The 15,216-nt window shown below is 45.3% G+C and overlaps 1 protein-coding gene and 1 long non-coding RNA gene across 5 annotated transcripts in view; one reads left to right on the forward strand and one right to left on the reverse strand.

Moving 5' to 3' along the window:
• The window catches only part of Shroom3 (shroom family member 3), a 276,701-nt gene that overhangs the window by 140,634 nt on the left and 120,851 nt on the right, over window positions 1-15,216 (forward strand). The gene's annotated exons all lie outside the window — the stretch shown is intronic.
• The window catches only part of LOC132653196 (uncharacterized), a 33,780-nt gene continuing 19,358 nt past the window's right edge, over window positions 795-15,216 (reverse strand). The window contains exon 3 of the long non-coding RNA XR_009590959.1: window positions 795-1,486. This is a non-coding gene — a long non-coding RNA (uncharacterized LOC132653196). The remainder of the gene's footprint in view (window positions 1,487-15,216) is intronic.

Below are 15,216 nucleotides of genomic sequence, written 5' to 3' on the forward strand. Positions count from 1 at the left end.
TGAGCTCTGTCTGAAGGTTGCTCCTGAGACTAAGGACCCAGAAGTGTGGAGGGTTGGAGGCGCTGGGAGGTTGAAACAACCAATGGATAACAACTTCAGACCTGGGCTTATAAAGACCCCTCTGGCTGCATTTTGTCGTGTCTTTTTATGGTTGTTTTTGTTTGTGTGATGATGGGGGTGTGGACCCGGGGCTTTGTACATGCTAGACAAGTGTCCCACCACGGAGCTATGTCCCCAACCCCTGGCTTAATTTTGGAAAGTGGATTTGAACTGGGTTAGTCTAGAGTTGAACCAGAGAGAAAAGATTGATCTGGGTAAGAAAATAATGGGTGTGTGACTTACACTCAGGGCAGGGGGAGGGATGCATTTGGTCCCTAGAAGGTGGCCTAGAAGGATGGGGTGACAGGCAGCTGCTTGGGTGAGGGGCAACAAAAGCGAATGACTCCCAGGGTTTTCACGTTAGCTGCCCAGTGGAAGGTTGTCATAATCCAGCGAGGACTGATGAACCCAAGAACTTTGACACAGTGTGTGGCCAGGCTCTCACTGTTGAATAATAACAATAAAAGTTCCTTATGTAACTGTTGTGGTTAAAGATTAAAAGGAAGGGCTTCCATACCAGCTTGAGAGCCAGAGGAAAAACACCCCGGTCCCGTGCTGTGTTTCTTCAGAGAATGACCAATTGTCATGAGAGGAAATCATAGCTGTCTTTTGGGTTAGGATTTCTTTTGCGTAGAGCGAAACCCTTAGCAGAAAATCAGGCCATTCACAATAGAACACACAGAGTACCAGGCTGCTTCATCCCCCTTGTTTATTCTTTCCGGACTAAATGACGGATGGGGTGGAATTTGGTTAAGTAGAACACTTACCTAGTTTGTCCTACATCCCAGGCCCCACCCCCTGTACCCCACAAAAGATTAAAAAAAAATCCTCGTTTAGCCCTCACCTCAAACTCTCAAAACCACAATTTTGTTAGGCATGGTGGTGCTACAGGGAAGCCTGAGATGGGAGGAGTGGGAATTCAGCCTGGGCACAGGAAAAGAACCTACCTCAACACAGACTCGTGCCCGACCCCTTCCCAAGCTTCCTGCAGAAAGCGTCATTTTGGTTTTGATGCTGTCTTAAGCAGCTTGCGGTGGTGGCCCCCAGCACAGCAGTCAATGTGGAATGTCATCTACCGTCATTGCCAGTGTCCCTGTTCTTGATACAAGTGACTAATGTCGCTGCTGTGCTTGTTATGAAGGCCTGTTGCAGACGTCGAGAAAGGTCCGGTCTGTGCTGTGATTCTTCATTTAGTCTTTAGGCTCCAGGTATTTACTAGATGGAACTCCATAGGCTTCTTTCTGGGCTGGCCATAGGAGAAGGAGTTGCGAGCCCCGTGAGTCAGAGAGCAGGTTTCCTGCATCACACTCTCCTTCTTGATGGGCCTGGAGAGAATGTGCTGTTTATACTTGGCCGGGAAAAGCAGATCCTACACCTGCAGAAAATACTAGAAAAAAGGCAGAAAAACATAATGGCTGGTTTTCACATGACCAAGATATTTTCCTGAGTATTAAAGGCCACAGAAGCTACATTTGAGATTACATTAACAGTATTCAAGCAAGATTACTGTTAGCTGCAGCCTGTGCTGCCAGTAGTTAATGACACCGAAGAAAATACACTTCAGTATTCTTATCAAAGAAAAACTGTCTTATCATGCACTTTGGTCATGGGTCTGGAATGTCCCTCATGGCCCTGCCAGTTTTCATTGCCTGTAGGTATGAGATAGATGCTTCTAGAAGTGCTTCTGTTTTATGTTTTCACAAACTAAAAACGATTTACAGCTTAATGACACTGAAAACAAACTCTGGTGTGCTTTTATCTCACCTCTAAAAAAAAGGGCGCAGTGAGAATTGAGGAAGTATTGTTCAAGTGGCTGGGATAATATAGATTTAGGGCTGAGGAGGGGGCTCTTGGGCAAAGCACTTGCCATATAAGTGTGAGGACATGAATTTTAATCCCCAGGACCTACGTAAGAACTGAGCCAGGCACGGCGGTGCATGCCTGTAATTCCGACACTCAGGGAGGCAGAGGCAGGCAGAGGCCAGCCAGATCTACACAGCGGGCTCAAGACAGCCAAGGCTACAGGAAGAAACCCTGTCTCGAAAAAAACGCAAACAAAACAAAACAAACAAACAAACAAAAAACCCCTGGCACCTGTAGCATGTGTCTGTGTGTCTGCAATTGTAGTGTTTCTAGAGTGAGGTGGAGACAGGAGACTGATAGGTAGGGCTGAACAACCAGGAGAGCCTGCCTCAAACAAGGAGGAAGGCAAGGACTGACAACCAAAGTTGTCCTCTGACCTCCACATATATACTATGCTATGTGCACACCTGAGCTCATATACCTACACGTCACACGTGTGTGTGTGTGTGTGAGAGAGAGAGAGAGAGAGAGACAGAGACAGAGACAGAGACAGCGACAGATACAGAGAGAGATGGGCACAGAAAGAAGCAGGGAGAGAGGGACACACAAAGACAGAGAGGGGGGACACAGAGAGAGACAGAGAGGGACTGAGAGAGTGAGAGAGTGAGAGACAGAGACACAAACACACAAACAGAGACCTACAGAGACAGAGGAAGAGACAAATATGTGCAAGCAATAAAGTATTTGCTTGTTTGGAGTACTGGGGATTGAACTCAGGACCTTATGCATGTTATGCAAATGTTCTCCCGCTGAGCTATACTCACAGACCCCAATATTAAGTATTACTGATTTTGGTTGTCACTGAGTCTTCCTGAAGCAGACACAGAACCAGAGAGCGGGAACCAGGAGAGTCAACTGTAATTCAGCTTTGCCTTTCAGAAAGAAGGGGGAAAAATAATCAAAATTAGTGAACTGTAGTTGTTTGCTGTACAAGAATGGGAAATAGGCAGCAGGGGTGAGCTTGAGGGAGTAGATTTCAGTTAGAGGTGATTTTTGTTTTCTTTTATTTTGAGGGGACACTTAGCATGGTCTGTAAACTTTTATGGTTGTCGCAGGCGTGGGGGCTGGGGGATCGTGATTCTGGCCTGTAGTGGGCAGATGGCTGAGATGCTGACAATGTCCTAGGGTGTAGCTCAGCCCCACCACAAAGAATCATCTGGTGTCAAAAATGGCGTCAGCAGTGCGAAGAATGAGAAACATTATTAAGTAAAGGTTCTTTCTCTCTCTCTGTCACACATACACACCCTGTCTGGAGTCTCTTTCAGTAAGAAAGTAGTTCCCATTGCTTTCTGGTAATTGAAATATTGAAATTATTTTCCCCAGGCTGTGTAGGAAATTTTTTTTTTCTCTCCGTATCTAGCCCTCCAGTTATCAGACAAATCAAGCCAGGTTCTGGGGACACTGTAGGTAGAAAAGAACATCCATCATATTGGCCCAAGTACTCCTTCTCCATTTTCTTCAGGGCCTTGTGCGTGCACAGCTGCTCCTTGGTGATAGAGGAAGCAGAGTCGAGGAATACCTGTGCATTTCAACACTCCCCCAAGGAAAGGGAAAGTTGGGTTTTCAAATATCTGCCAAGCCTGAAGCCAGCCGGGGCAGCTGCCACAGCCTGCTTTCCTTATTTCTTCCTGTTCTCCCTTGACTATATTTGCAAGCCATTTATAGAGCTTTTACCACTTCAGCCCCTGTAATAAGTACTTACCCGTGACAGGACAGGGAGTTTGAGAATAGCTAGAAGAAAATTGTTAAGCCTTGTTAATACCAGCTCACCTCAAAACAGAGAAGGAAATCTTAAATATTGTTTCTTCTCTAGAGTTTCTGTCTTACAAAGCACACAGTGAAGCCTCTGTCACACATTTGTCTTTATTGAGAAAGTAAAAACATGCATGTTGTAATAAATGATGTCTGCAGCCGTGTGTTCATTTTCATGGGTTAGTTTCCTGTAGAAAGATTTTGTTTCAATTCTGAGAGATTACCCTGGTCTTGTCCTTCTTTATTAGTGAGGCATATCAGTGTATAGCAGGCAAGATGAAATTTAATTATGCCAACTAAAATTTTTTTTTGGAGGGGTAAGATACATAGCTTGTATTAAGTCTTAAATGTAGGGCTGGGGACATGGCTCAATGGTTAAGAGCACTGGCTGCTCTTCCAGAGGACCTGAGTTCAATTCCCAGCAACTGAATGGTGGCTCATAATCATTTATAATGAGATCTGGTGCCCTCTTCAGCCATGCATGTATACGTGCGGATGAAGCACTCATAAAAGAAATATCTAGATAGATAGATAGATAGATAGATAGATAGATAGATGACTTAAATGTATTGTGGCTCACAGAAAATACTTTGGTTAGAAGTGAGAAGATTACAGGTTCCTTAACTGGGAAGCTGAGGCAGGAAGATCTCAAGTTCCAGGCCAACCTGGACCACATATGGGAAGCTATAGCTCAGAGAAGGGAAAGGGGTAGAAGGAAAGAATTGGGCAGGGTAGATTCAGTGTCTTGTTGACGGTCCAAGGAAATAAAGCCAAAGGGCGTGGGCTTGTTAAACCGTTTATGGGAGGCCACTGTTTGAACTGATCAAAGCAAAATGGAGTTAGTGAACTTCGGTTCCATGTAATCAAACTGGGAAATGGGCCCATTTTCCAAAACCTCAGAGGCCCCTCTCCCCCGAGCCAGCGTGAGCAAGTCTTTATAGGCTCATCCTAAAAGGAAGCATGGAAATTACTCTAGCAAAAGCCAGCTGGGTTATTATTGAGATACACACTTTCTGGTGATTTTATTTATTTTTTTGAAACTGGTTTCAAAGGTGCACAAAGTATGGGAAGAGAAGATGTCACCATGGACGTGGGTGCCCACCCCTTCTCTCACAGTCTGAGCCGTCGTTCTCTGGCTTATGAAGCAGACTCAATTCCCTTCCCCTGCGCCTCAGTCCCATCCACGGCAGCTTCCTTATCCTGCCGGGCACAGGATTTACTAATAACTCATAAGTGGGATGAATATTCTGACTGTGCACAGTGGACGTTCATTGTTCATGCTGGACTACCTGTAAGATCGCCTTTTTTTTTTTTTTTTTTTTTTTTTTTTTTAAGATGGGGGTCTCACTATGTATCCCAGGCTAGCTGGAACTTACTATATAGACCAGGCTGGCCTCGAACTCACAGAGATCTGCTTGCCTCTGCCTCCCAAGTGCTGGGGTATCTGTGTGTGTGTCTGTGTGGGTGAGCACATCTCCATAGCATGTGTGAGGAGGTCAGAGGACAACTTACAGGAGGGTGTTCTCTCTTTCCACCAATGCCCACTTTCGACTTTCACCCACTCTTGCACACACATGGTACACGTGTTTGTGTGTGTGTCTGCGCATATACCCAGGTTCACACATATGAAATATTAATTAAATAACTAATATTCAAGGAATTACGGTCTATTGATCGGGTTTCTAATGAAAACCAGCGTATTCATCCTTAGAATCCCAAACATGAAGGAGTTCAGCCCTAGGGCACAGTTTGTCCCTGACATGTTCAAATCACTTTAATGGGTTCAACTCTCAGCTGAATCCTTCCACTGCCAGAGGAAGGGTACTCTGCAACAGTAGTGAGCAATGTGTCACTCATATAAACTGGCCCTGACTTACACACTCTCTTCCACCACTCAACTTCCAACAGGAAGGTCTCTGTGATGAGAAGAGCGTCCGTAGGAGAGCACGTAGGCAAGGGCCGCTGGTAGGAGGATTCACTCCAGTGATGTGGTCTGGCCTACACAGCAACAGCAGAGTGAGTGTCAATTAAAAACATGAATGAGGAAGTCAAGAGCCAACCTGTACCAGGAAGCAATTACATGACATCCGGCCCCGGTGCACAGTAGTGGGAGAAGTTCTCAGAAATTCTAAGAAAAGCTGGGAAAGTAATGAGCAGCGTGAATAAATCAGAATTGAATTTGAACAGCACTGCAGCCTGCGCACACTCCAAAATCCCTCACCAGTACAAACCATCCCTTTACCTTGCTTGGGTAAGCGGAAGTTCTAGAAATCCTATTTAAGAGGCACCTCAGCTGGGTGATGAGGAGGAGGATGGAGTTTCCAGAGAAGGAGCCTGTCAGTGGCACACGTGCCAGGGCATTGGGAAAGGCTTTAAAAGCTGTCGACTTTATAAAAAGATTTATTTATTTTTATTATTTTTTATTTATTTATTTTTACTAATGTGGTGGGTGGGGGTGAGCGGTGCTGGCAAACACCAGAAAAAGGTTTTGGGCTCCTTGGAGCTGGAGTTCCAGGCTGTGATGTGGGAGCTAGGAATTGAACTTGGGTCCTCGGGAAGAGCAGCAAGCAGTCTTAATCATTGAGCTAGCTCCCCACCCGACTTTTAAATAGGTGGATAAAAATCCATTATTTTATGAAATGTGACCCCTGGTGGAAATTCTCATAAGTAGAGTTAACTTTCTTTTTAATAATAAAACTTTAGGTTCACAATCACTTCTGCATTTCAGAGCTCCAAAAAATGGGTAAGAGGCACCATACAAATATACAGATATTTGAGCCTGCGGCTCACCTCAGTGCTGGAAGTTCACTCCCCGAACCCATTTTTTGTCGTTTGTTTCTTTCTGATTTCTAACGTTCACGATTTATTTTTATATGTATGTGTTTCTGTGAGTTTATGTGCACCATGTGCAGACAAATGCCCTTGGAGAATAGAAGAGAGTACCATGTGGGTGCTGGGAACTGAACCTCTGCAGAGCCAGCCCCGTGCTCTTAACTACTGGGGCCTCTCTGCTGCCCTGTTGGTCTCTCCTATACATGGAGAGTCAGGACATCTGCCTGCGGGGTTACCAGGAGTATTGCTTATCAAGGTGCCTTACTGTAGCAAGGTACAACGTAGCATCGTGCTCGTGGCTGATGGAGTTCAAGAAATGCTGTAGCAGCGCGAATGTGTGTGGTTTTTGATATTATTTAGCCCAGCTCTGGCACAATTAGCAGTGATCTTCCCAAATCAGCTTCTTCATCTTCAGGCCCAAATTCTGCAAAAGCAAGATGGGGAAATCGCTCTCTGTCTCTCTGTGTGTTTGCCCAGTTTACATAGATGAATATGTGCATGAGGCGTTTGAAATCTGCGGTGTTCGCACTGGTGTGGAACATCTGGGGAGGAGATGCCTCTCAAATAGAAATGGCCGCTGCTGTTTCCTCCAGTTTAAAAGCGTCCTGAGCCACCTCTCTGGTGCCATCTCTTGTTTTATGGAATTAGAATTTGATTTAACAAACATCTTGTGGGTTTTCTGGGCTTGGGAGGTGAACAGGCCAGACTGGAAGGAAACAAAGCCAGGAATCTTAAGCAAGCGTGGAGACTGCTTACTCCCACTCCCTGAGGAATTTATGACCGGTAACAACTTACTCTAATGAGCACAGCACAAGAGCATTACATCTTCTCTTAATTAGTTTGACAGATATTCATTTAAATTTGAAAAGATTCCCCGGGCCTGGGATAGCAAAGGAAGGCCTGAATTCCTTTTGCATCTTAATTCTGTTTTTATTGTAGTGGCCCCAGGGGATGTCAGTATCTGGAGACCAATAGACAAATACAGCTCATGTCTTCATCCTCCAGCCTCCACACCTTCTATATATGGCTGCCTACAAATCACCATGTTTCTGAGCTTGCGGCTGTAGAAATCAACACAAAGCCCCAGGTTGTGCCTGAATACTGTTGGGCCCCGTTTCTGTGAGAAGCAGTTTTCTTCTTGCCTTCATACTTAATAAAAGAGTTTCAAGTAGCCAGTTTTGTATCAGAATAAATTACAATACGGTCATTGGTGATATGAAATTCAGGCCCTAGTTGATAAATTCCCAGAGTTTAAAAGCATCCTCAGCATGGGGTTAGCCCAGCCCTCCTTTGAGCAAGAGGCCACATACACTTCTAGTTCTCTCTGACCAGTAACCACCTGTCTTGGTTGTTAAAGTGTAGCTGCAGTGGCCAGGAACGTGTTAGAATACCTGAATATCTAGCTGGACAGGCTGGCAGTAATCAGGTGTGGACCGCACCCCCATTCCTGACCTACACAAGTGCTGGCTACACAACCTGCTGGGGCCAATCTCTTCTTGTCCACACAAACAGGAGCCCCAGATGGGCCAGCTGTGGATGGACCTCACCAACTAGAGCTGTTATCAGGGGATTGTCCAAACATAGTCAACCTTGGGAGAAAGGCGCACACCTGCCTAATCTATTAAAGATAAACATTTAGCTCTTACACTGACCCATCCTCCCCAGTTTGCAGACTCCCTACACCATAATTTTCTTTGTTGCCTTAGAGTAATTCCTCCTTTATCAACCCCTTGTGTTTTTCTTCAGTCTGGGGTTGAACCCAAGGCCTCCTGCATTTGAGGCATGTTCTACTGTCAGTTTATCTCAATGAAGCCAGAACGTAACATCCCAAAAAAGGGCTCTGGCATTTTAGTTTTGATTAAAAGGAAGAAAAGCAAAGTTTAGAGATATCACCCTTTCTCTGGTCATTATAGTCTCTGGGAACCTTGTTTTATGTTGGGCAGAGAAACTTGTCTCAGGCTTGAAGTGAAACCCCAGCTTTATTCTTGAGTGCAATAACTCTGAGCAAGGTCAGCCATCTTTTGAGAAAGCATTTCCTCCTTGTTAAAACAAGAATAGTGGTGTGAGATGGAGTTAGTCAGTCCTCAGTGGCAGCGTGCTTGCCCAGCAGGCCCAGGCCTGAGCGCAACCCAGAATGAGAAGGGGGGAGGGAGGGAGGGAGGACGGAAGGAAGCAGAAAGAAAAGAGGAAGAAAGAGTTGACATAATTCTGGATCATGGCTCTGTAGCGTCAAATGTGAGCCTGTTAGAAATGCAAATTCTCAGGCTCCAAATGAAAAGCTTCATGGTGGAGAAGAAAACATTTATAAATCATCTAGCTGATAAGGGGTTCATAATCATAATTTGTGAAGAAGTCCTAGAACTCAACAGAAACTAAACAATTTCACTGAAAAATGGTCAAAGTAGCCAGGTGTGGTGGAGCATACCTTTAACCCCAGCACTGGGGAGGCACAGGCAGGTGGATCTCTGTGAGTGTGAGGCCAGCCTGGTCTATACATAGTAAAACCTTGTCTTGAAAGAAAAAAAAATTGTCTAAGGATGGTCAAAGAAAAGGAATGGGAGATTCTCCAGCAAATCAAGTAGTAGATGACAATACCAAAGAATGTTCACGCGTCGGTGAATCTGACTCACGGAAGCACCATTAGGGTAGTGACATCAGCCATTAGAGTGGTGACATCCATAGCAAACAATAAATGGTGCTTTGGTTTTTCAAGTTGGAAATAACAGGTTTTGGCAGGGATGTGCTGAAACAGGATGCCTTGAACGTTGCTGGTAGGAATGTAAAATTGTACAACATCATGCAAATGGAGACTGCCTTTCCTCAAAAAACCTAAAAAATCACCTTATGATCACAGCGTTACCTTCTGCATTTCTAGGCATGGATCTAAACAAATTAAAAATGGAAGTTCAAGGAAATATCTGTCCACCCCCTGTTCACAGCCGATATTAATTGCAATAGATAAAAGAAAAAGGCCATCCAAGTGCACATCAGTAGATGAATGGATAAACGTAGGCAGTAAGAATTCACAAGGTGCTATCATTCAACCATAAAAAAATTTTGGCAATTTGCCTTGAGGAATCCCTCCTCACACGCAGGTGAGTTCCCTTCGTTGCAGCTGGTGTTTCAGGAACCCACACCCATGCTCTCTCTCAGGTGTTCTGGGGGCTTCAGTTTGTTTTATGCTCCTCGCTTTCTCCTAATCCTGACGCTTGTCTGTATTAAAAAAAAGCAGCTTTAGTTAAAATTCCCAAAATGAACAAATAAATCCGGACACATACTGTAATGTGAATAAACTTGAAAGACATTGTTGTACTCAGTTGTATTTCACCCAAATAACCCAGCCACATACACATTCGTGCACAAACCTCAAATATTGTGTGATTCTGTTTATATCTTGTACCCAGAGTAGTCAGATTCCTGTAGACAGAAAGCATCAGCCCAGAAACAGAAGGGATGGGGAATTATTTCACAAATATTAATTTTAAATAGTGACAGATTTTTAATAACTTTCTGTGTATTTTGCCCGTATGTAGGTGTGTCTATCACTGTGTGCCTGGTGCCTGAAGAGGTCAGAGAGGGTGACAGCCCCCTCCCCTACACAATCCCTGTCTGGTATCCCCAGAATCTGTCTCTGCTGAGTCTTTAGGATGCTGATCTTTTTTAAGATCTTAAGTAATGACCTCATAGTATTACTACTAGGTTCAATATTAATAACAAGACAAATAACCCTGAGTGTCTACTTTCAAACGGAATTAAATAGATCCCAAGAACTGTGGTAGTTGGCAACTCTTTGTGCCCATCTAATGCCACAGCAACACTTAAGAAAAGAAGAAATCTCAGAATTAGCAGTGCTGGCTCCATGATGGATCCTGCCTGAACTGTAGAGAAAAGCTGCAGGGAGGGGTTAACGTTTCGGTCCCTGCCGAACAGGGGCCTTGAGGAGAATTTGCAACCTTGTTTCAGGCAGCCCCTGCACCCTGGCAACCATTTTGCCTTGTTTTCCTTTAGCTTTTGGTGAACAAAAGGTGAAGGGCTTTTGAAGAATCCACCAGACAAGAAAGGAGAAAGCAAGCTGGTTGTTTTCTTTTAGAAAGGGCAGTGGGGATGAGATCTCAACCAATCGGACCATCATCTGTTAAATGAACGCCAGCCGGCCAGGCCAGCCTTACTGTAAAACTAGTACCACGGATAAACACTATGTAGTCTGGTCCAGCCAAGGGAATGCAGCTGGAGTGCCCTTCCGCCCTGGCTGAGTGATGACCTGTCGATTATGATTTCAACAGCAGAATTTTGTGAAGAAGTTTTATGTGTTTAGCAAAGCCCCAGGTGTTCAGTTTTGGTGATTTCTTTTTTTTTTTATTTTTCCGAAAAGGTTGTGATAGAATCCAAATGCAGTTTTGGGGAATCCTTAGCACTTTTTGTTCCCTCTCTCCCTTAAAGGTAAAGATACTAAAACACCAAAACCAATAACCACAAACTGAAAACATCCAAACACTGCTCCTCCTAAATCCACAAAACAAACAGGAATAGGGCGGAGAGCATTTTACATATTCATGCGGACGCTGGGGATTAAACCTCCTCTTTTCGACAGTTGCACCCCCTTGTTTTTCCCCACCCCCTTTGTGTATTCCCCCGTCACACATGTCACTCTCCTAGGGATTCTTGGTTTGCGGACATTCTTTCCAGTGAGATGTGCCCTGGGAATCCACCTGTAGCCTCCCTTGTTCTGCTGTTACCTGGGGCTTCTCTTTATTGTGCTGCTGGCCTCCCTGCAGATGGTCGCTAGGGTTGAACTTTCCAAGCCCCATCTCAACCTTCGCTCCTCTGTGCCGCCCCAGAGGTCCAGAGTCAAATCTGGGTCAGCGAGTCTCTGTGCAGGGCCTCACTAATAAACGAGGGAACAAGTGTGGGGACAAAGATATGGAGAGCTAGTGGAGCGGACTGCCGACTCCATCCAAGTTCACAGCCTTTGTCCAAATGATAAACCGTTAAGAGGCCTAACAAAACAACCTGTTTGTTCTCCAGTGTGGCTGAGAAGTGAGGAAAGGATTTACTTCAAGAATCGGATGTGATTTTCCCCCTCCCCTGTTTAAAAAGAAGAACAAGAAAAGAGTAGTAAGGTAATGTAAGTTGACCATTTTAAGGCCTGTAACTCAGGGGCATTAAGCACTCTCGGATGACGCGGCCACCCCGTGTTCACCTTCACCTCCAGGTCATTCATTTTATTGTGTGTTGTGTGGGTGCTTGGTCTGCATGTGTGTACCACATGTGCCGTGCTCAGGAAGGCCAGAAGAGGGCATCAAATCCTCCGTAACTGGAGTTAAAGATTGATGTTAGCGGCCATGCCAGCGCTGGGAACTGAACCTGTGTCCTCGGCAGGAGCAGTCAGTGCTCTTAACCACTGAGCCATCCCTCCAGCCCCACCTGCAAATGTAAACAATGAGATTTGTCCTAATTACTTCTTGCCTCTGTTTCCACATTCCAGTTGACTTTATACAGGTCTGACACTCTCCCTCCTTCCTCCCTCCTTCCCACCTTCTCTCTCTCCTTCTTCCCCCTTCTGTCCTGTCTCTCTCTCTTCCCTTTACACACACTTTTAAAATCCATGTTCCTGATGCCATTATTTAAGTTGGAGAGGAGGAAGGATTTCTACCCCCTCCTCACCCACCGAATGATGAATTGCTCTCTGGAATTTAAACAATCGTGATGTTTTGGGTTTTTTCTTATCAGGAATACTCTCCCTCCCTACCCACCCCCCATCCCCTGAGAAGGGTAGCAGAGGTGAAGGAGCAAAAGGGAGGCAACCTTTTTGGGAAATCAGTTTAGCAAAGAACAGGAAATGATGGTAACCTGAAGTCATTCCTGGAGCTTTATCCCTGCCACCCTCTGTGGTGCCACAGTGCAGACTCCCAGGTTTCAGCCAGTAAAATCCTCTGCTCTTCCTTAGGGTAAGCCTCTTGGTGTTCTCTCTCTCTCTTTCTTTCTCTCTCCTCTCATCCTCCCGCTCCCTCTTCCCCTCCTTCCCTTCCTTCCTTCTCTTCTCTAGCTGCTTTCTAGTGATAAGAACTGGCGATCATGGCTTCCTTAGGTTCCCACTACTTGAGACACTCTTTGCTGTTACTTCCAGAGCCCTCATGCCGTGATCTGTACACACAGCATAGCCGGCCAGTCTCTATCTCCACCTCACCGGGGACCCTCTGCCGGTTCTCGGTTCTCGTGGAGTTTGTGAGGAAGCTTTCTTGTGGGGAGACAGCTTTCTCCTCCCAGTGTTGGGCCTGATGTAGAAGTAATGTGTTCTCCTTCTTGGAATACACTTGGCACAATTCATTCATTTTCACTGACGAGAGACTTAGTTCTTCAAATACCACCCTCTCCAGCCTCTGTCTAGCCTAGACTCTGAGCGAATTCTGAGAATTTGTTTTGTGATTTTTTTTTTTCCTTTTAGATGTGGCAGAATCAAGCCATATTCCACTGAAATAGCCCATGTTACTCTACCAGCAGTTGCTGGCTTGCCTGTGTCCTAATTCGGGGCACCCCAGTCCACCCTCTAGCAGAGGAGATGATGTAATTAGCAGCAGTGCCCACAGTACAGGGGTCCTGAAGACTGCTTGGCTCCTGTGACCTGAACACCCTTGGAATTGCTGATGAATCCCAGGCACTAATTCATTCCCTGAGATGCTAAGCTGCTCCTAAGGGAACTTAGCCTTTAAAGCTTTAAAGCGGTTCCTTCTCACTGGACTTTCTTATTTTACAGAAGTTACCGCCTGCTATAGCTTGTATGTTGAGAAATAATGACTGAAGAATGTTAGCCAGAGATCCATCACTCTGACAAACACAGGGCAGAGCCAGCGCCCATGAGCAAACACTTTATTTTGGATGACTGTTTGTGAGGCTGTAACCTGTGATCGTTTGGCCTCCCTGCTATGAGTTTGTGAGCCTGCGGTTAAATAGACTGTTCCCCTTAGACCTAGTCTACCCAGAGGACCAAGAGGAGAGGACCCAGCTCCTACCGTCCCCATGAAGGGCATATTCTCAACAGGCCCCACCTCTTAGAGGATACCTTGACTCCCTAGAGCTTGCTACTCACGACAAGCCTTTGGGGCAAGGGGGCTTAACACCCACATTGACAAATACTGACATTTCAGATAAGCCTTAATCACCTGTTCTGAGAACCCTAAAAACCAACCAGTGTAGAGACTAATCCATGTAATGACAATTTACTTTGGAAGAAGGTAAATACAAAGCCAGGTAAATACAAAGCAAGCAAGGAAAACCAACAAAACCCCCCAGAAAGTGGGAGGACAAAACAGAGAAGGGAGGACTCCCAGCAGGAATTGGAGGAGCATCCAACATTTTCCGTCTAATTTCCCCAATTTCCTCTCATCCCCGTGCCGCCTATGGGAGACTCTTCTGCAATTATCTCAGACAGCACGTACACACAGCCCACCCCAGCACGCAGCCACCCCCTTGTGGATTCGCAGGACTATGGAGCCAGCCCCCTCCTCAGCCCTCTACTGTACTAAACCCCAAGCTTACTAATTGTCAAGGATACTGGTTCTTTGATACTGCCAAGATCTGAGCCCAGGTACATATTTCCCAGAAAGCATTTCCCACAAACTATTAGTGTTGTGGCAGAGTGAACCAGAATCAAAAGGAGTTCCAGTACACTCCTTTCTAGAAATTTGATTAAAAGAAAAAAGTCTATCTGACAGTCCTTTGGATGGTACTAAGAACACCAGAGTGGGTTGGCATAAAAGATGAAGAAAAATTAGATAGGATTTTGATGGAAGTCATCCTTCAAACCTGACTTCATCTAGAGAGGAGAAAAGACTATAAATGAGTTCATGTGAGTACGTAAATCTTCAGGGAAGGCAGGGGAGTAGTCATTTCACTTTTTTTTTTTTTTTGGAGGGGGGGAGTTTTGTTTTAATTGTACCACAAGTTGTACTTTTAAACTTATTATTTTTATCGTCACCCTTCTCCCCCCTTTAAAAAGCAGAGTATTACTATGTAGCTCTAGCTGGCCTTGAACTTGTTATATAGACCAGGCTGGCCTTGGATTTATAGCAATCTGCCTCCTTCTACCTCCTGAGTCCTGGGATTAAAGGTATGTGCCAACACCACATTTCCCCACCCCCACTCCAACCTCCACTCCCACCTTTTTCTAGACTCTTTTACTATGGCCTTAGACTCCTGGTCTCAAGTCCCTTCTGCAGTAAAGCGAATGATTTATGCCAGGGGATGCTGTGTGCGGTGTGCTAGAGGACCTTACGGCTGAACGTAGCCTCAGGACTCTCTCCATCTGTCACGGTGTTTACAGATGCTGCCTGAAGCTGAAAGTAAATCATTCTGCTGCTTAGCAGCTGTTTCACAACAAAGACCTCTAGAAGTGATTGAGTAGGAGCCCATCGTTGGAGCCCAGTGAGGAAGCCAGCAGGAGTTGCCATGGTGCCTAGCCTACTGATCTAGGCATCATGTTGATGGCGGGTCCAGGGAGAAGGGGTTGTCTGTTCCTGGGACAGTGACTGCACTCAATGAATGGCATCACTCTACATAGCACAGGGTTGTTTCCCATTTGTATTCTGTGGTATTTGGAGTTTTGATGGGGTGATGTGATCAAAGAGCAGTCTGTCTGTCCAGTTTTAGGTAAGTGTATAAAATGTTGAATGG

The sequence above is a fragment of the Meriones unguiculatus genome, chromosome 3 (genome assembly GCF_030254825.1).
Source record: "Meriones unguiculatus strain TT.TT164.6M chromosome 3, Bangor_MerUng_6.1, whole genome shotgun sequence".
NCBI classification, from domain to species: Eukaryota; Metazoa; Chordata; class Mammalia; order Rodentia; family Muridae; genus Meriones; species Meriones unguiculatus.